The sequence below is a fragment of the Rattus norvegicus genome, chromosome 16, assembly GCF_021556685.1.
Source record: "Rattus norvegicus strain SHRSP/BbbUtx chromosome 16, alternate assembly SHRSP_T2T, whole genome shotgun sequence".
In the NCBI taxonomy this organism is placed as follows: domain Eukaryota; kingdom Metazoa; phylum Chordata; class Mammalia; order Rodentia; family Muridae; genus Rattus; species Rattus norvegicus.
Window position 1 is genome coordinate 76431421 of NC_141549.1, and position 23857 is coordinate 76455277.

Here is a 23857-nt window from a genome sequence, read left to right on the forward strand (position 1 = left end):
GATTCACACATGCTTCCCCATCACCTTCTCTGGTCCTCTCCTATCCTCTACTTATTTCAAAGGCTTAAAAAACACAGACACTCTTTTAAGTAGATCTGAGCTTATGATGGCCCGGGTTACTTGTCAACATGATAGGATCTAGAGTTACAGGGGGTGGCTCTCTAGGTACACCTGAAAGAGATTATCTAGATTAAGGTTAAGCTCTGGGAACATCTGGGAGGGATTATCTTGATTATATTAATTGATCTGAGAAGACGTACCTTAATTGTGATTGGGACCATTCTCTGGGCAGCGGATCCTGAGTTGTATGAAACAAAGGACAGAAACTGACCACCTGGCGTGCAAGCTGGCGTCCCCCTCTGCTTCCTGGTAGCGGATACACTAGGACTGGATGCTTCAGTTCCCTCTGCCTAGGCTTTCCTCCCCATCAGAGAGGACTGTACCCTCAAATAGTGGCCAGGCTAAGTCCTCCCCTGACCCTGACACACTTAAGTTCCTCTCATCAGAGCATTTATTACATGAGCAGGAAGGGAATGGAAAACAGAGCCTAATACACGAACCATGAACTATGGTTACTTAACTATTGCATTCACATTACACTTAAGAAAAAAAATGCTTACCGTCCTCCAAACTTCTCGCTGCTTAAGTATATAGTTCCTCAGCTCTTAGACTGCTTTTCTGGGCTCACCTTCAGAAGACATGTGTGTGATCCACGTAGCTCCTAGAACGCTCGTTTCTCTTGATTTTCTCCAGTCGAGTCAGAACCCTGAGCTTCCTGTCTACATGGTGGACAAGGGCTCTGAACTCCCAGAGGGGACCTAAGGGAATTGCCCTTAGATACTCCTTGGCCATTCTCCCCACCAATGAGGCCTTCTGCTCCCCAGTAAGGGGCTCTGTTAGAAACTTTATCAATGAGTAACATCTTCATTTGATGGTTCATGAGAGAAAAGAGAGTTTATTATTAACCAGGTCACTGAATACATGGGAAGAGCACCAGAACCTACTAACTCCCACAGAGAACAGGGTGAAAGACCTAGGGTTCTCTTGTAGCTATGAAAAGGCTTCTATGGGAATTGTGGGAAATAGGCCTTTTTTGAGAAAGAGGAGTAAGAAGACTGTCTTCCTGCAGGCCTGGCTTCTGCATCGCTTCCCTCTAAATCTCCTTGTTTATTTCTCCTGGCTCTCTTTCCTTCCCTTCACATCCATCTCTTCCCCCTCTTCTCTTCTTTATGGTTCCCACTGCCCTATTCAATTTTTAATATCAGACATTCATGACCAATGTTCCTCAAAGTCTCTTCTTTTGCTTACAAGTCAGTCTATGCTAATTACGAAGCTGCTGACGGGAAAGGCCTCTAACAGGAGGAAATAAAATTCCTCTTCCTTACTGGGGGGGTGGGGGGGACTGGGGGCGTAGTTGGATTTTTAAAGATTGAAGCTAAAAGGTGTTTATGAGGCCGAGTGACATAAAGGCATAGCATAATGGTTTTATTGAGCATTCTATCGATTTTTCTCAGGAGTTGGCTTGGGATATTCTTCTCAGGTAACCTCAGCAAATGACTCCACAGATCCTGATTCATTAGCATCGGGCCTGTTTGTAATCATGCAGTATGGATGTCTGAGGGGACTGAGGGATCAAGGGGAGGGGGGCACAAGGAGCGGGAAGGAAAGAACGGTGCTGCCAACATTTCAGCTCAAACTTCCTAAGAGCGGGTTTACAGAAGCCCCTGGGTGATGGCAGCAGGCAAGAACACAGTTCTGCCTTCTAGAAGCTAAGGCAGTCTTAGGCTTTCAGAGGACTCTGTGAAACGACACAAGTTCCCCACAGCCCATGAGACTGGGAAGAAGGGAGTCGCGCAGTCTATCCCTAGTGAATCTCCAGCTCTCCCAGTGGCCGTGATGGAGAGCTTCCGCGAGCCAGTGGCAGGTTTGCGATTGTTCCCTTCTGCTCCAACAAGAGGAGCCTTTGTGTAGAGAAACGTGGTCTTCCTGCCCTTTGAGGAGCACAATCAACGGTTTTAGGTCCACACAGGGATGTTTTAGTAAATCTTACAGTCAGTTGCCCAGAAATCCCAGCTGAGGTCCTCCATCATGAAATTATTCGTGATGGTTAAATTATTTCCTGGAACTACAAAGCCACGTTACAGCTTCCCGGAAACTAGGCATAGAAACCAGCGCTGGAGTCTCACCGTAACACCCGAGGATCTCAGACAGGGCAGACCATACTCAGAACTTTAGTAAAGGCACTGCCCTGTACAAAATGCTAAAATGAAGAAGTGCCACGGTTTACGCGGTAACAAAGACATAAGTTGAGACCTGGCTGAAGCTCAGGGCCCAAGAACATGCTACTAAGGCTCCGTAAATATTTGTTGAAGGAAAGAATCATGGACAGATGGAGGGACAGATGGGTGGATTATATTGTATTTAAGCCTTTGGCCTGTTTAGTAAAAACTTTTCTTTCTAGGATGGAGTCTTTTAAGGATTTTCTTTCTTAACATCAAAAGGATTAGGGATTTACACCTAACATCTCTCTCTCCCTCAGCCCCACCTCTCTCTCTCTCTCTCTCTCTCTCTCTCTCTCTCTCTCTCTCTCACTTCTCTCTCTCTCTCTCTCTCTCTCTCTCGCGCGCGCGCGCGCGCGCGCGTATGTGTGTGTGTGTGTGTTATATGCACACATATGTGCATGTGTGCGGTATACGCACACACACACACGTATACATATATATACATATGTGTGGTACATACACATATGTGTATGTGTGGTATATGCATGCACATATGTGTAAATGTACCAAAGTATACACAGGGAGGTCAGAGAAAACCACCAGGTGTCCTATGGTGGTGACTATGTCCTTTGAGTCAGCGTCTCTCACTGAGCCTGAGGCTAGTCTGGCAGTTCTGATGTCTGGACAAGCTCCTTTGTCTGTTTCCCAAAGCATTAGGGTTGCAGTTTTTCTATGACAGGCTCTGGAGATTTGAACTTAGGTTTCCAGGTTAGTGTGGTGAGAGTGGGCCTTGGTCTCACTCTTTTTGTAAGTTTACATTCATATATGGAATCATAAACAAGGGTTACCATTAAGTTTTTCTGATTTATCTCCTCAAACGTCTTCAGACTTCCAGAGATTCCCTAACTATATGGAATCTCCCCCAAATGAGATGGTAAAGTGGAAACTTAAGGATTCTTAGGAGAGTCAGTTTTGACGGATGGTGTTTTATTAAGGCGAACACGTGAAGGAGTGTTTTCCTGGAGTGGACTCAGGTGAAAGGTTTAGGCAGACTTGTGAAGGAACATTTCATTGAAGCAAACACAGGAGAGAGGATGTTCTGCTATAGCAAACTCACGAAAGGACACGTGAAAAAGTCATTTGATGAAGGATTCTTTGCTAGTATCCAGGCAGGTATTGGTCTGCCTTACATTGGTAGTTGAGTTTCATTTGTCAGGACTCTGTGGACTTGGACTGATTAGATGCACATGCTGAGGTAAGGCCTGTGCTGCTGCAAGGCACGTGAGTTACTCCTGATGTTTAGAGGGTATAAATAGGACTTGACGGAGACAGGACTTGCCTTGCTGGTAGAACTAGCTGTGCAACGCTTGTTGGTCTCTCATCTTCACTGATCTTTGCTTCTCTGAGAGAGTCACAGCAGAGAACTTCTCCTGGTGTCTCTCTAAGTACCTCTTGTTGACTCAAGCCAAGGCTAAGGCCTGGCTGTCTCTACTAGGTCATGTCACCGCTGTTGCTAAGCCAACCCAACTGAACTGGACTGCTGCTGTATCCATGGTGTGCTTGCAAGTGGATAAAGCTGCCACTGCCTGCTAACTTGTAAACTGAACTGCTGATTTCCAGACAGCACAGACTGGAGTTGCTCCAAAGAACCTTTCTAAACAGGTTCAGTTCCTCCATATCCTTTCTTTTCTACTACCCTGTGGTGGGTGGTGATCTACTGAGGAAGCTAAAGTATTTAGGAACCATCATTAACAATAGGATTTGAAAAACTTAAAGCTACAATGGGGTGCGTGCTGGTGATTTGATGTGTTGCCTTGGGTGTCTCTTTCAACTCATTGCCTCCCCTTCAGCTACCAAAGTCACTGGTGCTAGGAATGAGGGATTACTGAATAGAAGTGGTTTGGGGGGAAATCTGCTAAAATAAATGGACTTGCGTTAGTCAGGTGGAACAGCTACCAGGTGGGTTATATACAAAGTAAATTTATCTTCTAACAGTCCCTGAGATGGAAAGTTCTTGGTCTACATCTGCCCAGTCAGGTTCTGTTTACATCTCTACACTTAGCCAGTCTTCTCTCTGTGATTTCACACAGTAGAGAACAAACTCTTGGTGTCTCTTCATAAAGGGACTCTCCTCTTTTATAATCTAGAAGACTCTTATCATCATGACATTATCTAACCTTTAATCACCTCAGCACCATTATCAAATGGCAGGCTATAGTTGGAGTCTTAATGCTATTTGAATAGTTCGAAGTTAATTCTCCCTACAGATGAAGAAATAGAATGGGTGGGATGACATCCTTGCATCTCTTGCTTGCGACCTAATTATTCCTGCTTCTGCAAACGGCCTTCCTCTCTCTTCCCTTCACTTTGCCTCTCCTTCTGCTCCACATTGTTGCCTCCAGTTGACTAATTTTGCATATTAGAATGTTAGCATAAGTCGTAATAAACAATTCCTCAATAATCTGCACAGCACAGTAAATGAGGAGCTGCACTACTTGTTCTCCGCCCCTGCCTCCGAGCTGTCTGCATTTCAAGCCTCCTCTGCATCTTGGATCCTTGAAGTAACCCCCAGCCTACCGTCTCTGTGTGTTTCTGCGTGGAGAAATCCTGCTAATTAAGGTCGGTCGAAGTCTACCATTGTCCAAATAGCCTTCTGACCTCAGCACAAAATAGGGGCTACCCTTTACCAGCAGGGCTTCTCCTTCCCTGACCTCCTCTGCGGAGCTCAAAACCCCCACCCCCTCTACCTGCAGGATGTCTTTTAGTGTTGGTTCGATGACAGGTTCAACTTCCTTTCTCCCAATAAGAATCCAGTCAGCCAGCACCTGAGGCTCCTGGAACGCCTCCCTTCCCATGCTAATGAGGCATCTCAGTGACTTAGCCTTCGGCCAATGGCCTTTGCCCATCCCAGATATTTCTACCTCCTTCCCTGAAACTATAACCTGGATTCATGCTGATTAAACTTTATCTGTCTCCTCCAAGCTGATCCAGGAGTGGCATCATTTCCGTTTGTGCTTACTGGCTGTCCGAAACCCTGTTTGTTGACTCTGCGTCCTTCATCCTCTTGGGCCAGTGGTCAACGACCCTGGGGACAAGGGAGACCCAGGTTTTTCAAAGGTTTCTGATTCCTGACGTGCTCTGTCATAAACTTACTACAGGTCCTCCAGCCACATAAGCAGACCTGCCTGGTGAGTGCGCCTTGCACTGGGAACACTAAGGGGAAATAGAACCCGGGCAGAAGAAGGGGCTCAACAGACACTTATAGAGAGAGTATCTATACTGTCAATTGGACATAAATGCCACAGTCACAGCCGGCTGGAAGAAAGATATGGCCGACAGACAATGTGTCATGCATTTTTCTTCATGTTGCTGTGGTTTGGTTGATTTTCTGTTTCATCTGTTTTTTTAGACAAGGTCTTACTGTGTAGCCCTGTCTGGTGTGGAACTTGTTTTGTAGACCAGGCTGGCTTTGATTTCACAGAGATCTGCCTTCTTCTACCTCTGAGTACTGGGATTAAAGGCTTAGACCACCAAGCCTCGCTATGGTGCTTCATTTTTCAATTAACAAAGAGTCGGATAAGGAGTCCGTATTCTGGTGTTGATTCCAAGCTCTATCATCCCTTTGTTTCCAGAGCAAATGCCTAACTTCTTTGAATCCCAGTATCCACAACTGTAAGACAACCATCAGTGTCCATGACAGATATAGCTAGGCAGATCACCACATGACCTGTGGCCCCTGACATCATTAACACATGACTGGACACACAATGGCAAGACTGTGGTGTTGACATTACCAGGCCTGTATTGGATCCACATCATTAGCTGTGAAACATGACCAAGACTTCTGTTGTTTTCTCTTACCGATGCGGCCAAATACATAAGTTTTAATGCAAGGTTTTGTTTGCGCTCAGGTTTCTAGTCAAGAAAGGGAAGGCCTAGCAAGGAGGGCATGGAGCAGCTGATGGGAGAGCATGGAGTGGCTAATGGGAAGGGATGCATGGAGTGGTGGGGCATCTCACATCCAATCAGAAAGCAGCAGGATGGATGTTAATGCTCAGCAGCCCTCTCCTTTGTTCCCCTTTTTATTCACTCTGGACTCCAGCCTAAGAGTTGGTGTCACTCATAAGATTCTTTCCTCCATTAAACCTGCCCTGAAATGCCCTTAGAAAGAGGCCCAATGGGATTCTCCTCGGCAATCCTAAGTCCAGTTGAAGATAACATTAAATTAACTAATAGAAACTATGAGGTCCAAGGCAATCAGTCCTTTGAAAATGATTTTCTAAGAATGCTCTAATACAAAGACTGCTATTTTAGTAATGATAGAACAATGCAAATAAATCAATCACACACACATTACAAATACATTAGGAATAAATAATATGTACCTAAAGTAAACTGAGACAACATTTAATTGAATTAAAATCAGAAGCAATAAACTGGAAAACTAAAAACGGAGCAGTTAACTCACAAATTAAATGATTCTTTGTCAAACGCAAACTCTAAAATTAATAAATTAGAAGTTCAATCAAGTAGAGAGAGAAGTACAATTACTCAAAGTAAGAATCTGGAAAGGAGAAATACCCTCAAATACAAACCCAGATACACCGAATCTGATAGAAGAGAAAGAGGGATAAGCTTTGAATTCGTTAGATAGGCAAAGACTTTCTGAACAGAATACTGTTAGCACAAGCACTAAGATCAATAAAGACCTCGCGTAACTAAAACTCTTCTGCACAGCAGAGGACACTGTCATTTGGGCAAAGCCACAGCCTACAGAATGGGAAAAGATTTTCATCACCCACACATCTGATAGAGGCCTAAAATACATAATGAACTCAAAAAACTAGACATCAAGAAAACAGTCAGATTAAAGAGTGGAATACAAATCTAAAAGAGAGTTCTCAAGAGAGGAAACTCAAATGGCGGAGAAACACTTAAAGAAATGTTCAACATCCTTAGTCATCGGGGAAATGCAAATCAAGGCTACTTTGAGATTTCATCTTGCGCCAATCAGAACGGCTAAGATCGATAAAGTAAATGATGCCGGCGAGCATGTGAAGGGCGCGGAACACTCATCTGTGGCTGGAGGGGCAAAATTGTGCAGTCACTGTGGAAGTCAGTGTGGCCGTCCCTCGGGAAGCTGGGAGTTGATCTGCCTCTAGACCCAGCTCTACCACTCTTGGGCATAAACTCAAAGGATGCTTCTTCATCGTACCATGGAGACACTCGCTCATCCATGTTCCCTGCCACCCTGTTTATAAGAGCCAGAAATTGGAAACAACCAAGATGTCCCTCAACTGAAGACTGGATAAAGAAAAAAAGTACATTTGTACAATGGAATATTACTCAGCCCTTTTGGAATGAAATTCGCAGGTAAATGGTTGGAACTAGGGAAAAAAATCATCCCATGGAGATAAATATGGTATGCATTCGCTTACGTGTGGATATTAGCTATTTAGTCAATGAAGAACAGGCTACAATCCATAGAATTACAGAGGTTAGGTATAGAGTAAGGGACTTGGGTCAGAATGAGGGACAGAGAGAGATCTCCCTGGGAATCTGTTTCTTGTGCCTTTTCTTGGGCTCTTCTCTCTCTCTCTCTCTCTCTCTCTCTCTCTCTCTCTCTCTAGATATATAATACATATATATATATATCTGTCTTATTTTGATGTGTTAGGTTTTGTTTATATTATTATATTATATTATCACATAGAAGTCTGTTTTAAAGCGAGATAGAAAAGCAGTAGATCTGGATGGGAGGGGCAGTGGGGAGGAACTGGGAGTAGAAGGAAGGGAAATCATAATCAGGATAAACTATGTGAGGGGGGAAAATCTATTTTTAATAGAATGGGGAAAAGTTAAGAGTGATAAGGAAAATGTTGAACAGACGCCAAGTATTTTTACAGGAGGATGTTTAACAGAGACAAATCCAGGCACAATGAAGAGAAATACCCAGTCATGTGACCTCCCCTGGAGAAAATGTGGGGTGAGTACGAAACACAGCAACCAGCAGATTAGAAGACAAAGAAAGGGATGGAGACATTTGCAGTTAATGGTCCAGGCTACTAATTTATGAGACACGTGAAGATTTCTTATAAACCAACAAGAGACCAGTAGCTAGTAAGAAAATGAGCAAAGGAAAACCTATTTTTCCAAAACTCAAACGTAACTAGTAAACAGCTGACCCCAACTGAATTCACAGTGGAAATTCAGACGCTTTTCGCTGCTCACAACTACACCTCATCTAAAAGAGTCAATGCCAAAAAGGTGTGGCCTGGGCGTTGCTTTGCCTGCCATGCATGGGCCACAGGCATCCCACCTCTAGCTAGTAGGCAGAGAAATCTGGCCCTGTCAACGATGACAAAAGTTGAGTCCCTGGGTTTTTGTAATTTCATTTCTAGGAATTTTATACTATGGTTACCGTGTGGTCTAACACGGCTATTGGAAAAGAAAAGCCGCACTGGATAGGGCCTGACATGTCAGTGGTCCCCACGGTATAGTGCAGTGCAGTTAAAGCAGGATGAACAGCACCGAGAGTGATGCTAACAGTGTGTAGAAGCAGAGAGGAGGAGGAAGGCGCACATTACAGGTGTGCGGCACGTACATCAAAAGGTGCGGATGTGGACCACAGGGACCACCTGGGAGCGGTGAGTGACGCCCTCTGGAGGCAGAGATGCTTACATCTGGAGTGGGAGAGAGGTGGCTCTCTAAACACATACCTTCGAAACCGTATGATTTCATATCTTGTGTTCATAGTACTTAAAAAAACATACAATGACCCTTAAAGCTCCTTGTCTTCTCTTTGTTAGTGAGACCTTACCGTTTATAACTAAACAAAGCACACATTAATTATGAGAAGGAACCACAGGTCAGAGGAAAGATACCAGCAGAATTCAATGGCCAAAGGCCACAGAAACACCCCCCTCGTTTTTCTGCTGCCTATCTACCAAGGTGTTGAAAAGGTTGTATTTAAGTGTCTCTGTGGCGGTAAGGAGGTCATCCTCCTGTCTCCGCACATCCCCGTATTTGTGGGAGGAGGTACAGGAGTCACCCAAGAGCCCTCTAGATCCAGAATGCTTTAGAGCTTCTCTTTGATCTCTCCCTGCCGTCATTTTGCTAGCTTGTTTCCACATTAGCACACAAATTAGGCTTTGCCAGCTTCTGAGTGTTGCTGGAAGCTGCCCCTTCATCTAGTCTTCCCTCATCGAGCTTCCTCTGAATGTCAACCACAAGAGCAAACTCTCATGTTACTGAAGCTCGTGTTTCGTAGTAGTTCCAGTTTCCTAAACATCCGTATCACCTGCCCTCTACATCTAAAGGTGCGAGATTTTCTCCTGTGCAGGCATGTTAAGGCAAGGCAATGCTCAGGAACACAGGTTCCCTGGCCTAACCGTAACGAGAAGACATCAGGGCCGCAGAGGGAACAGGGCTGAGAAGAGAGTATGCAAAGGCCCAGTAAATATGCAAATGAGGATATAATGTAATCAATGTGCAAATGAGGATATAATGTAATGAATAGTGTTGTCAGATTTCAAAAATGTAACCCAGTCCATTCTGAAGATCTGAGAGCGAAGCTGGCCGCTGCATTTGGCTATCAACTCCTAGCCATCGTCCCCTTGCACATGCTAGACTTGTTCCGGAATCCATCTCCAGGTCAGCGGAAGCTACAAGGCTAAGTCTCACCAGTGGAGCATGCGCTGTAGTTGATGGACCATCCCTAAGTTGAGGGAGTTAGTGTTCCTTCTCAGTACCTTCTCCCTCCTTTTCTACTCAGACATGAAGGGGTAGAGTCACAATACAAAAGGAGCAGAGTCACAATTCAAAAGGGGCGTGGCTACCATACAAAAGGGGCGTGGCTCCCCAGTGCACTAGGGAACAGAATTCCCCTCCTTCTCGATGTCAAGCAGGAAATTGAACTAAATCTTTACCTGGAGAAGCCACTGCAATTTTTCCAATTACCTAACTGATAAAATGGCATGATCGGAGCTACGGATCAAAACGCGCTCAGAAAAATTTGACAAACAACAATAATAATTGAAAATTAACTGTCCCAAAGTACATTATTCCTGGTATAAATTGGCATATACAGTGTAGCCATTAAAATACATGTCTTTAAACTATGTTTAATGCCATGGGGATAAGATATAAAGTTAAATAATCCTAACATCTTTTTTGGCTATGGAGTCTAGCAGTCAAAGAGTAACTGTGAAATAACTCAGTGGCTTCATTTGCACTCTGAAGGGGATGTATGGATCACAAAATTATTTTAAAGGCACTTTTTGCTTTCTGTCAACTCTTCTTACAGAGTGGCCCTTCTGGTGCACTTTGGAACTGCCTGTGCAAACATTTCTCTTATGCATTCCCCTCTGTTCGCAGTATTGCTGTCCTAAGCTGAAGGGAAAGTCTAGGCTGGTAAGAGGCAAGAATGAGCAGAAGTCAGAGGCATTAAATCATCTGTCAATACCCAACACGTGGCACCAGTACTAAACACCCAGCACCCAGTACTCAACACCCAGCACCCAGTACTCAGCACCCAGCACCCAGCACTCAGTATCCACCACAGTTCTTTTGCTGATCTTCTGTCAGATCCCCTGGAACTGGAGTTTCAGATGATTTCAGGCAGTCATGCGGGTGCTGGGACCTAAACCCAGGTCCTCTGTAAAAGCAGCAAGTGCTTTTAACTACGAAGTCTTCTGTTCATCCTCCAAATTTTTATCTTGAGGGTGACTTTTATTTTTTTTTATATTATAGAAGAAAGTCAGCTGTAACTTGGGTAATGTTTCTTTCCTCTAATTCCACGACCCTGCTACAGCCAGCACCCAGCACCCTGTACTCAGTACTCAGTACTCAGCACCCAGCACTCTGCATTCACCACAGTTCTTTTGTTGATATTTTGTCAGATGCCCCAGAACTGGAGTTCCACCGCATTACAGTCCTACTGATGGGACAGCATTTGTCTCACATCTGTGGCTAGTGATCTGGGCTTGGGCTATTTCAAGCTCTTTGAACTAGCAAAGCAATTATTACTTGGCAGATGTTTTCAACCTGTGTGAGCCTTAGACATGATCAGCAGGAATAACACTGGATGGTTTGACTGAGAACAAACTGGACAGGGAAGAAAGTAAAGGAAACATGGGCGGGGGTGGGGGGGAGAACAGCACAAGATGTTTGCCACCGCTGTGGAAAGATCACAAGAACCCAGGTAACTGGGTGGCCCTGAGACAGTGAAGCATTTGGTTCACAGTACGAGATTGAGCCAACTACCTCAACATTCTAATGGAAAGTTACTTTTGCTTTCCTCGGGGGGCCTCAGGTATCCAGCTTCCAGAGATGGCGTGCTCTCTGCAGCCCTCTGCCGTGCCCTCCTGAAGTAGCTGGAGGCGAAAGCATGTGATTAGCATACACTTAAAAAAAAAACTATCATCTTTCTTCTGGGTCCTGAACATAACTAGTTCTGAAACCATCACTTATACTCCCTAGGGAGTATCGAGAGGCAGAGTGTGTGGATCAGAAGAGAAAACGGTCGCGTGAAGCTGTGTGCACGGGTGTCTGTTTAATTCTCCTAGCTAACACCTAGCTAGAAAGAAGCAAACACACAAGAGAGACAGACAGAGCAACAGAGAGACAGAGACAGACACAGAGAGAGACAGAGACAGAGACAGAAGAGGAGAGAGACAGAGAGGAAGAGAGAGAAAAAGGGGGTGGCTGGGAGTTTGACCAGGCATGAGACAGGGGAACAGATCATTGGATGGGAATGGGGAATGAAGCAGGGAGGGAAAGCAGTAGAAGCACAAGACAGGGACCTAGAGGCCCGGAAGTCCTGCTAAGGTAGATCATAGCTGAGAGTCTGCCCCACAAAAAAGCTGATAGCCTTATACTATACAGATGTCTCTGTCTTTATTACTAAACCCCAACCGGGTTCCCCAAAACCTCTTGCAGAAGCACACAGACCACACACATGATTAAAAGTAAGATTCAGATCTTAATAAATAGCCTCTATAAAAAAAGTCCTGTTACCAGCAAACGCCTCCTGACCAAAGGACAATAAAGAAAACTTGATTTCCTTCCTGACACGAATGCTGATGAGATAATGCCTGGTTCTGTGTTGCTAAGGCTCCTCCTACCCTTGATTCCTGCATCTTCACAGACCCCTGGGAGGTCAGGAGTTGTTTACTTGAGACATGATTTCAAAAGGTAGCCTACACTGGACAGAGGCTCACTATGTGGCCCGAGGTAGTCAGTGTCCTATGTGCTGACGTGACGCTGAACATCACGCTACACTAGTGACCTTGCAGACCGGCTAGTCTGCAGTTTAGAGAGAACTAGAGGCAGAGGTACATTTTATCCACCGGTGAAAGGGTCACAACCGGTTGCCAAGCACAACCGTGAGGCTTTCATTTCTCCTGACCAGAGAGCATGGAAACAGGAAATGTCCTGCTCATGGCACCCACATGCACAGCCTTGGACTGTGTCAGCTCACATCTCAGATCTAAATTGGAGGATCAGACAACCCCAGCCATGATATGTGGGGTGCTCTCTGCCTCCTCCCATTTCCCTTACAAGGAGAGAGAAAGGAGATGACCTATAGACACGAGGGTCTCCTACCCTTGGAGGGTCGGTATGGCCTTTACTTGCACAACATTTTACAAGGCAGCATGTCTTGTGAAATCATAGTTCGCATTCAGATATTGATAAAAAAATAAAAGGCAGCCTCCCACTGCTGTCCTCTTCCTCCACAGTTTGCAAAGCATTACTTTGGCAGGTGGAAGCATTCCTTCTTCAAAACAAGTGTAGATGGGCTCGGAACATGTCACTTTGAAGAGAAAATGCCCTCGTAGATGTACGCGGCTGGGTGCCAGTTCCCTCAGCCTTACCACCTGTTCTGGGCACCTATTCAGTGCTTCGGAGTGATCCTATTAGCTGACTCTTCTAGGTTATTAAGTGTGAATTAGCCAACTAATGAACCCTAGGCTGTGGGCCAGAGGGGGTAATTTATAGTGTCACCTGTCTATCTTACACTTTTGGCAGCGAAGAGATCCTTTTTAATCTATGACCCCATCTGGAAGTTATTTTTCCCATCAAAATGTTTGGAACATGAAGCCCAGCCCCAGGAGAAAGGAGCAGAGGGGCAGAGGCGGATGTAGTCCTCGGAGATGAAGCAGTCGTCTGAGAACATCCCCGCAGAAGGAAAGCAACAGGTGGTCGGAAGAGAGCAGCACTGAGGTAAGGCTGTCATTCTAAAAATCACTGAAGGCAACTCCGCCTAAAACAGAAGGGCAGCTTTTGCACAACTGGCATCAGGCCACACAGCCATCTGAGATGGGCAGCGGCGACATGCTGAAGATGAGCTGAACCAATAAGAATGGAGATGTTGGCCTGAGATGAACCAATAAGACTAGAGATGTTGGCCTGAGCTAGACCAATAAGAATGGAGATGTTGGCCTGAGCTGAATCAATAAGAATGAAGATGTTGGCCCTAGACACAAACAACTAGGAACTCTGGGGCAAGAGGGGACTGGGTCCTAGTACTAAAATTCAATAGAATAACTTGGAGGTTTTAATTAATAATTTTATTTTCTTGATTGAACACTGGCATGGAAGGGGCTAGAAGTTGATTAAGTGGATAAGCCTGCCTTCAGTTCCTGGCCCTCAGGCTGGGCAGCTCATAATCACGGTAACTTAAATCCCAAGGGACCCCAACATGGCTGGCCATACAAAATTGGGTTGTTATAAAAGAGGTAACCTGGCCCTCATCCTCTCATCCTGGGACCTCTCTTATGCTCTTCCCATGTAGAAGGCCTCCATTATGTGACCTAGCCAGAAAAGCCTCACTGGTGGCAAACCAAATAGGGCCACCAATCTTTGACTTCCGGACTCTAAAGCTGCGAGCCAAGTAACCCTCTTTCCTTTATCAGGTGACCGAAGTCTGTGTTACAGACATCACAAATGGACTAAATCATGGAGTGACAACATTAACCATCATTAGGGGTTCATATCCAGACTGGGCATGTCTTGCTGGCAATACAATTGTGCAGATACAATTAACTGTGCAGGGTATGTAACATTGTAGGAGTCGCACAGTGTGGCTTTGCGAGTCACATTGCACAAAACATTCAAATATAATTCAGAGAGAGGGGACTGCTGTCACAACTACAAGAAGAGAAAAACATCAAGGGGAACACTCCTGTGCCTACATTTCTGCTGGGTTTGTTTGTTTGTTTGTTTGTTTGTTTGTTTGTTTGTTTTGGGGTTTTTTTGTTTGGTTTTCTGTTGTTATTGTTGTTTTGCCTTCAGTTGTATTATTAACATTTTAAAAATTTGAAAGACTCCATCCAGATTGAGTGTCCTGCTTTTTTTATTCCTCTCTCCCACCACTAAATATACTTTGAGAGACTCACTTTTCCTGAATGAACTCTTCCTCTCTGGTTTCTTCACTCCATTATTTATCTGTCCTTCTACTGTGGGACCCTTGGGTGGCTACTAATATTGTTTCAATTACACTAATGGCTGAGAAGTAGATTCTTGAACATAAATCTCCTACATTAATTTGATGATTGCTGTAGCAAAAAGAAAAAAAATCCTAAAATTAAAATTGCTGACTCAAAGTGTATGAACATTCTAAGACTGTTGTGTGTGCATTCGTGCGTGCGTGCGTGCGTGCGTGTGTGCGTGTGCGTGTGCGTGTGCGTGTGCGTGTGTGTGTGTGTGTGTGTGTGTGTGTGTCCCACAAGGCAAATACAAATGGACAAAACACCACCTGCTGGAGAATGTTTACAACATCCCTAGCCGCGGTGGACACAATGTTTCTCTTAGCGGTAGATACAATATTTCTCTTAGCGGTGGACACAATGTTTCTGGGCATCTGAGCAGCTTGTTGCCTTTTCTTAAAACCTTCCACCAGCGAAAGGGCACAACAGATGTCTTTGGGGTTCAAAGGACACACAGTTCCATTCCACTTTGACTGCCCCATCGTGTACTGCTCCACTCCCCATCCTACCCGGGAGCTTTTGTTCAGAACTTCAGGAGGTTGTGCTGGACTTTTCAACCCTGGAAGTTGTTTGTTCTGATGGGCAGATTGCGTCAGGCTGAGAGAGGACGCTCCTCACACCTGGCAAATGCTGTCATCTTCAGACCTGGCCGGGGGTGAGGAAAGCTATGCATTCAACCTAATCCAGTGTCTCATACTGAGATCTCTGTGTACCTACAAATGCATCAGGGACCCACACTGGAGTGTCAGTCGTAGGTAATGCTGCCCCATACAGCTCTTGGGAACTTGACCTTGTCTTCACTTGTGACTGAATCTCACCAAGAAGCCATAGGAACCCAGCTGTGTTCTTCTTAGGCACGGAACTGTGAGGGCAAATGCAGCAGGCAGTGCTACAGATGGTGGGGGGGAGCCTCTGAGAGGCCCTGAGGTATAGTGTGGAGAACATGGCCGCTTCTCCAAATGGGGATGCTGAAAACACAGTGTGTTCCACTGACTATGGATTTGATAGGAGGAGAGAGTTAGTGGAGAAGTTCTCCCTCCTTCCAAGGAAGTCACGAGGCTTGCCTTGTTCCTCCATGCGTCTACTGAGAAGCAGTTGGCTCTGCTTGATGGTGAGTGGAATGGGTGAGGAGCATCCAGAGCTTACTTTAGGCTGTACCCACTGCAGAAGTGATGAGTGAAGGGTGAGCACAAATATGGACAAGAGACCAACACACATAATCCCAACTACTGGAGGAGCTGAGACTGGAGGATCACCTTATCATCCCAACTACTGGAGCAGCTGAGGCTGGAGGATCACCTTATCATCCCAACAACTAGAGCAGCTGAAGGCGGAGGGTCACTTGAGTCAATAAGTTTAAAAACAGCTAGGGCCAACACGCATATGCATATATGCATACATATACATCATATACATATACACATACATACATGTAGACATACATATACACACATGCCTATATGCATACACATGTGTATGCATATATGTGTGTGTACATGCAAGCATATATGTCTATATGCATACATATGCACTGTACACATACTTACACATATACATGCATGTGCACATATATGCCTGTGCAGATGTCTATAAAGCAACAAAAACACTTCTACGATACTCTCATGCTTCTTTGAAATAATTTATACAACTGTTTCAGATGTATCACTGCAGTCTCTTTGAGAATAATTATTCTACTTAGATTCCTGGATTATGGTTGGATAGATGCTTATTAAATGAAAGGAATAACCAAAGAGGGGGACAGGGAATGTGTGTGTGTGTGTGTGTGTGTGTGTGTGTGTGTGTGTGTGTGTGTAAGAGAGAGGGGGGAAGGGAGGAGGGAGAGGGAGGAGGAAGATGGCAAGGGAGGAGGGAGAGGGAGGAGGGAGAGGGAGGAGGGAGATGGCAAGGGAGGAGGGAGATGGCAAGGGAGATGGCAAGGGAGGAGGGAGAGGGAGGAGGGAGATGGCAAGGGAGGAGGGAGAGGAAGGAGGGAGAGGGAGGAGGGAGAGGGAGGAGGGAGAGAGGAGGAAGGAGAGGGGAGGGAGGAGAGGGAGGAGGGAGATGGCAAGGGAGGAGGGAGAGGGAGGAGGGAGAGGGAGGAGGGAGGAGGGAAAACACCAAACCACACCTCAGGCTCTTGCCTTTAGGAGTTCTCCTCTTAGGAGCCATGTGCACAGCCCCGGATTCTCAACTACTCCCTATTTGCGCTGAGTCAAGCATCTTTGCTGTGTTGTTCTGTGCTAGCTGTGGGTAGCTGGAGTGATGCCACATGACAGCTGCCCACACGGGACTCTTGGAAGAATAAAACATGTCTCTTCAGCCTGACACTGAAAACTACACTTCCCAGAGGAAGGCCTCTGTACCTGAGTGTATTTTATTTACGTGTACAGAAGGTGGCAAGCTCTAGACTAGCTACCATCGTCTCAAATCCAGTGAAATGACACGGCGGATCCTGACGGCGACTGAAAAGGGTGTTTGCGACAGGCAGATGCCCCAAGCCAAGCCTTAGACGGAATCAGACTTTGAGTCTGTCACAAGAAAGAGGCTGTTGACAAACTTTAATTATGTGCTGTGTTGGGGTGGAGGCGGCACACCAGAACTCAAGGCATCTGGGAAGAAGCAGAGTGGGTGACATGTTAGACTGGCTAGTTCCTGCTACACATCACCGTGCTGCAGCACGCTGACCTCCAAACACCCTGTAAAGAGGTGGGTCCTCCTCCAGCTCCCACCTTCCCAGGTTATCCTTTCCTGAATAATTGAACGTCCCATCCAAATGGTGCTGTACTCTCTCCATACAAGCATTAGAGCTTGTAAATATTTCAGAATTACTAGGCTGTGTAGAGTCACCAGGCTGGCCCTATGGATACATGAAAGCCAAAGTCAACTGTTGTGGGCACAGCCCTGAAAAGCAGTATAAGAATAGATACCTACACTTCTTCCTCGATTCTATGCAAGGCTTTGGCCATATTCAAAAACTGACTCTGTGAACAGCTATTAAGTAAGCTAAGCATTGTGGTCTTTACAAAAAGCGAATGCCTGATGGAGGAGGTTGTGGGGGGGGGGGGGAGACCATTGGATGCTCTCCCATGCCTGCAACTGATTGCCTATTGCTCCCTGGTGTAGTGACTCTGATAGTTGGGGCTTGCCACCCACATCCCAGTACCCTTTCTTTGGTAATAGCTTCTGCACAGCACCAGTCAACCTTGAGAGGCCTCACGGGACTGCCTGTTCTCTACAGTCTGCCTGAGAGTTTTCACAGCAAGCTTTGTAATTATGTTTCCCCAAGTTTGAAAATACCTTCTGATTCTATCCAGGTCCCTCACCCTGTGTCAGTCAGTCTCGTGTTGCTGTAACAAAATACCTGAAGTTACCAGGTACTAAAATGAGAAAAGTTTGTTTTGGCTCATGGTTTGATGGACCCCAGTCTGAGTCATGTGGTCCTACTTCTTTGGGACCCTGTGATAAGGCATTGAAGGGAGTGCATGGTGGAGAGAGGGACTTGACTCATGCAGACAAGAAACAGAGAAAGCCAAGCCTTGGGGATTTTCTCTTCCAGGAGCTCCAGAGTTGACTAAGCATTTTCTTAAAGCTCACTCACGGCATGCATCCATTCGTAATCTCCCAGACTACTCTGGTTCTCTCAAGGGTGTGTGATATGACTGCCCTTGCTGGTCTTCCTGGCTGAGGAGGTCATAAGAACAAAGTATGGCCTGAATTTGCTCAATGATCCACACTCCCCTCCTCCTCTACTCCCCACTTCGGAACTTTTAGCAAAACATACTTCAGTTCTGTCTTTAAAGAGGATTAACCTCTCTGTCTATGCATCATTAGCCGCCACAGATGGGAGGTGTGGTGATTGCACACACACACCTGGTGTACATACCACTCGTGCAGAAGACAAGCTTAGTTCTTCAGACAGAAATTCAGAAACTCATGGGACACATACAAAAAGGTACTAAGTGATGTGTTTCTACAGGAATTCTACTGTCAATAGTGAAAGAAGATACAAGTGTCTAAGAACCTGGGTACTATGCATCCCTGCAGGGCTCTCCTAATTGCCTCCCTAGAAAGGAGCTAGCCTTCCTTCATTAGAACATCAGAACCCTTGACTGATGACCCTGTGGACATAACACCAAGAAATGGAGGCCCAGATATGATCCTCTGACCAACAAAATGGAATGAGTAATGTTACAGTTCATCCCTTCTGAGGTTTCAGGATACTTTGTTTGTTAGTGAAGCCTCTTACACAACTCTCAAGAGACACTGTTCCCCCAAACTTACTGAGCTTTCCCTATTGATTCTCTGTAGATTGAGGTTCCACGAAATATCCTTGAAAAGGTGTCTGGGATGTTTGTTTGTTGGTTGGTTGGTTTGTATGTTTGCTTGTTCTTCTTGTTCTTCTTGTTTTTGTTTTCCAGAATGGTATACTGTGGTACTTGTAGTGACAGTTCCTTCGCAGATGTGGTTAGGAATGTCATGTGATTATTTTGAGGAGTTTAATAAAGCCAAAGCTGTGAATCTCAAAACACAATTGGGAGAAGGCAATTACCTAAGGAAACAGACTAACACAGTTCAGGACATTCGCCTACTAGCAGTTCAGTGGCATCATAGTTCTCAGAGTGCCTGAAGGGTGTATGGGGTGTGGGATCTGTAACATTCTCCCCTGAATGCTATGTTTCTCGCCACACTATGGTGAGAAGGTGACCGAGAATTCAAGGCTGAGCCTCAGAACAAAAGCAAGAGGTAGGTCTGAGGGCTCACGACCATAAACCCAGCTCTCAGGTCAAATCTCCTTTCTCTGTGGGAAAGAGAAACAAAGAGCAGGAAAAGATTGAAGAAAGGAGGAAAAGGGTCAATAAGAAAGAGGCTGGAGGAGAAAGGAGAAGGAAAGGAAGGAGGGGAGAGAGGGAGGAGGAGAGGAAGGAAGGAAGGAAGAAGTGAGAGAGGAAGTGAGGGAGGCAGGGAAGGAGGAAGTGTGGGAAGGGAGAAGAGGGGAGGGAAAGAAGGGAGGGAAGGGAGGGAAAGGGAAGGGAAAGAAGGGAGGGAGAGAGGGAGGGAGGAGGGGGAAAGGAAGGAAAGAAGAAGTGAGGGAGCAAAGGAGGGAGGAAATGAGGGAGGCAGGGAGGGAAGGAGAGAGGATGAAAGGGAGGAGGAAGGAAAGAGAAAGGAGGGAGGGAAGAAGGAAGGAGGGGGAAAGGGAAGGAAGTAGGTAAGGAGAGAGGGATGGAGAGCAGGAAAGAAACAGAGAGGAGGAAGAGGGGAAGAAGAAAAAAGGTGGATGAAGAAAGGGAAAGAAGGAAGGAGGACAAGAGTACCCTTGGCTTAAATTAATCATTAATCCATCCATCTCAGAAACTAGAAAACCGAATGGCAGAAATATCTCATGGGTGGTGCGCTCAGAGCCTTCCCCCAAATAACAGAACCCAGCTTCCTTAGGGATGACACCCCGAGACTGCAGCCCCCCGACACTCCCAGGTTTGACCTAATTCAGTGACCCATCCCTCTACAGATGGCTCCAAAGACCTCAGCTGAGCCGAGCAGACCTGGGATGCTATTTTAATACACGCTGATTGTTCCAGCATCGCGTATTCATTAAGGCGCTGGAATCCTGAGGCCACAAGTGAGGGCAAGCAGAGGCAAGAGGAGGAAGAGCAGCGGCGAGGGAGGTGCGCCTCCAGCTCACCTGCTGTCTGCACAGCTGGTGCGTGTCTCAAGTGAGCCTTCTAGGCTTCTTCCGGTTTCTCCTTCCCACTTTGTCTGGCTTCAAAAATGGCGGGCGGTCCTAGACTTAACCACCTCTAAACTTTACTCTGTTCTTCAACATCTCACACAGTTCAGGATGTAAAGATTTTAATCATACATGGACTGATGATTCCCAGTTTTATCTGCCACCTCCAGCTGCTTCTTTGGGCGCAAGGATGAAAATTCAACTGCCTGCTAGGCATTTCCGTATGCGCGCACCCATGGACATTCACAGCTCGACATTTCTAAAACCTAAATTCGGCTTTCAGCTCCACCATAGCCCAAATGCCCTCTTCTTGCCTACCTCATATGTGTCTGTGTGTATGTGTGTGTGTGTGTGTGTGTGTGTGTCTGTCTGTCTGTCTGTTTACATGTATATGCATAAGCACATGCACATGTGTATGCATGCATCTGCTGCAGCAAGCTGCTTTTCTTATCCTAGCCCCCACCGCACTGATGCAAGCCACCGTCACCCCTGCACAGAAGTTGCAGTTCTCTCCTACAGGGCCTTCCTGCTCTGTTTGCAACAGCATAATTGTCTGCTTGCTTCCCTGACAGCCAGGTGAGCTTCTAAATGGTTCTTAACCTGTGGGCTGAGATCCCTTTGAGGGCCGCATGACAGATGTCCTGTGTATCAGATATTTACATTATGATTCATAACAGCAGCAAAACTACAGTTATGAAATAGCAATAAAAATAATTTTATGGTTGGGGGGGTCACTGTAACATGAGGAACTGTATTAAAATGTTGAAGCATTAGGAACCCTGAGAATCATTGCTCTAAATGTATGCAGGCCACTTCCTGTCCAGACACAAAACCCCAACTGCATTTCAGCTTAAGTAGCTACGAAGGCCCTGAGACCTAACTACCCCTTCTCTCTGTACACATGTACACACTTCCAAATCACACGGAAATGCACTTTCACACATTCATACTCACATGCATGCACACACACACACATACACACACAAACACATACACAAACACACACACAAACACACACAAACACACACATACACACATATACACAAATACACACACATACACACACAAACACACACACATACACACATATACACAAATACACACACATACACACACGCACAAACAAACTCTGTGGATTCTTCTTTTCTACTACTGTCTTTTCAAAGAGTTAATTAAGGGACTAGAGAGATGGCTCAGCACTTAAGAGCACTGGCTGCTTTTCCTGAGAACCAGGGTTCCATTCCCACCCAGTACCCAAAAGTTGGCTCACAATCGTCTGCAGCTCTAATCTCTGGCCTCCATGAGCCCTGTACACACATGGTACACAGACATTCAGGCAAACAGTCATACACATAAATTATAAACTAATAATTTAATTTCTAATTTTCAACTAATTTACTAAACCATTAATTTATATGTGCCTCTGTGTGTGTGTGTGTGTGTGTGTGTGAGAGAGAGAGAGAGAGAGAGAGAGAGAGAGAGAGAGAGAGAGAGAGAGAGAGAGAGATGGGGGAAGTGAGAGCACCATAGGAGAACTTCATGCTGTTGGCTCTCACCTTCTACTTGCTGTTGGTCTCAAGGTTCCAGAGATCAAACAGACAAATGTTGCCTCAGGTCATTAGCCTTGAGTGGGAGGAGCCTTTACCAACTGAGTCATCTTGGTGACTCCATACTTGACTGTCTTGATATATTCAGGCTGATACGTCTGAATTTAATGAACTGGTGACTTAAAAACAGCAGGAATTTCTTACTCACAGTCCTGGTTGCTGAAAGTCCAAGACGGGTAAAGAGCCAGCGCCTTGTGAGGACCCAGATCAGAGGCAGCAACCTTCCTGTAACCACACATGCACAGGAGCAGGGAATCTCCAAGTCTCTTTTTAAAAGTCACTAAGCCATCCCCAAGGACCAGCTGAAAGCCCCACCATCATTTCGAAAGCTGAGAGGATAAAGAGGTTTAGTTTGCCTTCTTCAGCATCCATCATCCTTCCTTTCTGAACAAAGGCCCTCACACCAGGCCCTCACACCAGCCTCTCACACCAGGCTCTCACACCAGGCCCTCACACCAGTCTCTCACACCAGGCCCTCATACCAACCTCTCACACCAGCCTCTCACACCAGTCTCTCACACCAGGCCCTCACACCAGTCTCTCACACCAGGCCCTCACACAAGTCTCTCACACCAGGCCCTCACACCAGGCCCTCACACCAGCCTCTCACACCAGGCCCTCACACCAGTCTCTCATACCAGGCCCTCATACCAACCTCTCACACCAGCCTCTCACACCAGGCCCTCACACCAGGCCCTCACACCAGGCCCTCACACCAGCCTCTCACACCAGGCCCTCACACCAGTCTCTCACACCAGTCTCTCACACCAGGCCCTCACACCAGTCTCTCACACCAGGCCCTCATACCAACCTCTCACACCAGGCCCTCACACCAGCCTCTCACACCAGGCCCTCACACCAGTCTCTCACACCAGTCTCTCACACCAGTCTCTCACACCAGGCCCTCACACCAGTCTCTCACACCAGGCCCTCACACCAGGCCCTCACACCAGTCTCTCACACCAGGCCCTCACACCAGGCCCTCACACCAGTCTCTCACACCAGGCCCTCACACCAGGCCCTCACACCAGTCTCTCACACCAGGCTCTCACACCAGGCCCTCATACCAGTCTCTCACACCAGGCCCTCACACCAGTCTCTCACACCAGCCTCTCACACCAGGCCCTCACACCAGTCTCTCACACCAGTCTCTCACACCAGGCCCTCACACCAGTCTCTCACACCAGTCTCTCACACCAGGCCCTCACACCAGTCTCTCACACCAGGCCCTCACACCAGCCTCTCACACCAGGCCCTCATACCAGTCTCTCATACCAGGCCCTCATACCAACCTCTCACACCAGCCTCTCACACCAGGCCCTCATACCAACCTCTCACACCAGCCTCTCACACCAGGCCCTCACACCAGGCCCTCACACCAGCCTCTCAGACCAGCACCTTTATGCACGGCCATGCCTAGACATTCCTATGTCTCATTTTCTTCCTGTTTCTAGTCCTATATCACCTTGGAGATGCTTATCTTGACCAGGCTTTTGACTTTCCACACATATATTCTGCCCCTGGCTAGCCTCTTGCCTTGACAGATTTCCAACAAAATCTGCAAGGAACAGGTTTTAGGATTCTCCCCTCTCCAACCCCAAGGATGCTGGAGTCATTTCTGTGCACATGCTCCTACATACTTAGAATTATCTCTAGATGGCATACAACACCTAATACACTGGAAGCACACTGAAATCACTGTCATCCTATATTGATTTCAGTAAAACAACAACGGGGGGGGGGAGGGGGCTGCATAGTTCAGCGCTAACACGATCTCTCCAAATATTTCAGTCCATCTGGTTGAATCCACAG

General features: G+C 46.3%; 2 protein-coding genes across 1 annotated transcript in view; one reads left to right on the forward strand and one right to left on the reverse strand.

Moving 5' to 3' along the window:
• Erich1 (glutamate-rich 1) overlaps nt 1-23857 on the forward strand; it is a gene marked incomplete at its 5' end in the record, with an annotated part of 52793804 nt that overhangs the window by 45560861 nt on the left and 7209086 nt on the right.
• Nucleotides 1-23857, reverse strand: part of Zmat4 (zinc finger, matrin type 4) — a 430441-nt gene that overhangs the window by 406022 nt on the left and 562 nt on the right. The gene's annotated exons all lie outside the window — the stretch shown is intronic.